The sequence below is a fragment of the Panicum virgatum genome, chromosome 9N (genome assembly GCF_016808335.1).
Source record: "Panicum virgatum strain AP13 chromosome 9N, P.virgatum_v5, whole genome shotgun sequence".
Taxonomy (NCBI): domain Eukaryota; kingdom Viridiplantae; phylum Streptophyta; class Magnoliopsida; order Poales; family Poaceae; genus Panicum; species Panicum virgatum.
The window spans coordinates 54,208,880-54,210,948 of record NC_053153.1 but is presented as its reverse complement, the minus strand read 5'-3'; positions in this window follow the sequence as shown (position 1 = coordinate 54,210,948).

The window sequence follows — 2,069 nt, the reverse complement described above, 5'->3', positions numbered from 1 at the left end:
TGATAGTTTGACAAATAATTTGTTTGAAGGGATTTTTTGTGAAAGTTTTTCTCATGGGAAATCTAATAAATTTAACTTGTATTGTTAATTTTTAAATACTCATGGTTAAATTAAATCACACACCTAGATGATATGCATTCAAAGGTAAATTTAGAGGGGCATATATTTAATTTTTTTATATAGGGACCGGGATAACACTCGAAGCTAAGTTTAGGGGCCAAATATGCAATTTGCGAGTTCGGGACCGAGATGACACCCTGAAACAAAGTTTAGGGAGCCAAATCTGCATTTTATGAGTTTGAAGACCGAGATGACACAGCGTGACAAGTTTGACAACGGTATTAAGAACATCTCTAGCAGATTACTCATCCCCTCACCAATAAAAAAATTGTTCTTTTGGTTATGGAAGGTGCTCCAGCAAATTACCAATTCCATTGCTAATACCAAACTATCTCTATATACGATTCATGGATCAAAAGAGGGCACAACATCGTGCCACGTCATCAAGAAAAATCGTGGCAGTCGATCCAGCAACCAATGGTCGGCGGCCGGCCGCGGCTGGCCGAGCCCATCCTCCCCGCGGCCCGCTCCTCGCGGCCGCTGGCCAAGGCCACCCCCCGGCGGCTAAAGCTCCGCCCCTCTTCCCGCGCACCTGCCGCGGCCGCCGCGGGATCTCGGTGGCGCACTCGAGCAGAGGCCCCGGCGTGAAGACGGCCCCTGACTTGCGCGCGCCATCGCCGGGTCCCGACGCCGCCGCGCCTCCGCCTCCGCCTCCGCGGCCCACCTCGCCGCGCCGCCAGGATCCGCCGGGGAGGACCGATCTGGAGCTCCGGCCATGGAGCCTCCGCCTCGCCGCCGAAGGGAGGTGGCAGGGGATCCCGTCCGCCTACGCGTGCGCTGCAGGCCTCCACGGGCGTCGCCGCCGCAGGCCCCGCGGAGGAGGCCGCCGCCGTCGTGGCCCCGCGCGGAGGAAGCCGTGGGGGGAAGGAGGCCGGCCCGCCGCCGCTGCGGAACTCGAGCTCCAGCCAGGCTGCCGCATCGAATCGAGGGAGAAGCCGCGCCCGCCGCGCCACTACTTGGGTTGCCGTCGTGGCCCAGGCGGTGCTCGCCGTCGCCCGGGGACAGAGGAAGGGGCCGTTGAAGTGGGGGGGCGCGCTAGATGGCGGAGCTCTGCGGACGAGGGGGAAGAGCGCGGCCGTCACGGGGATCAAGGGTGCGGCCGGCACTGAAGTTTCGGCGCGCGCTCCGGAGCTCCCCCGCGGCCGAGCTCACCGGCGTCCTGTTCATTGGGCTTGCACGCGCCAAGATGCACCCCACTTTGACCGGCTAACAGGCGCTCGCCGCTTCGTCGTGCTCGCCCGTCGCCCCTCGCCCAACGAATCCAGCGCCTCCGACCGCGGGCACAGCACAGCATGGGGCACAGACGCTGTCCAGCCGCGAGTCCATCGCGTTCATGGTGGTCGGCGGCAACAGAAGGCCTTGCAATTAATGGCGCCACGCAAGCGAGGCAGCGGCAAGGAGCATGCCGACATGCGGCCAGCCGGCGGTGAAGCGCCTCGACCACCACGGCGTGCACATGCGGTAGCGCCGTAGCGGTGAGGAGATTGAGCAGTACTATTGCCCGAGCCTGTGCTTGCTGTTTTCTGTTTGGCTTAGGCCATCGTATGATTGAAGCTCTATTACCAAATTCCATCTTTCTCTTGCCGATCACATCGAATGTGTGATGAAGGTGCACGTGTACCACCTGACCTTAGGCACGTGATCTGCATATACTCAAATCGATTTCAGTTTTCCTTTTTGTTATGAGTAGTTTCATGCATATTAGCTGTTTGATGAAATAGCGAAAAGTATCTGACTTGCATTTTCTTTAGCAGACTTTGCTTGAATTCCAATTTTCATGAAAACTATATTTACTACAATAGATTCTAACTACAACGATAGCCTTTTTAATTAAGAAAAGATCAACTGCTATATTGTTCTGAAAAAACATGAATGTTGATGTACCAGATGCTGCCCTGATATGCAAATTGAGTGAGACCAAGTATATTAGTATCATTGGAGCAGTACAT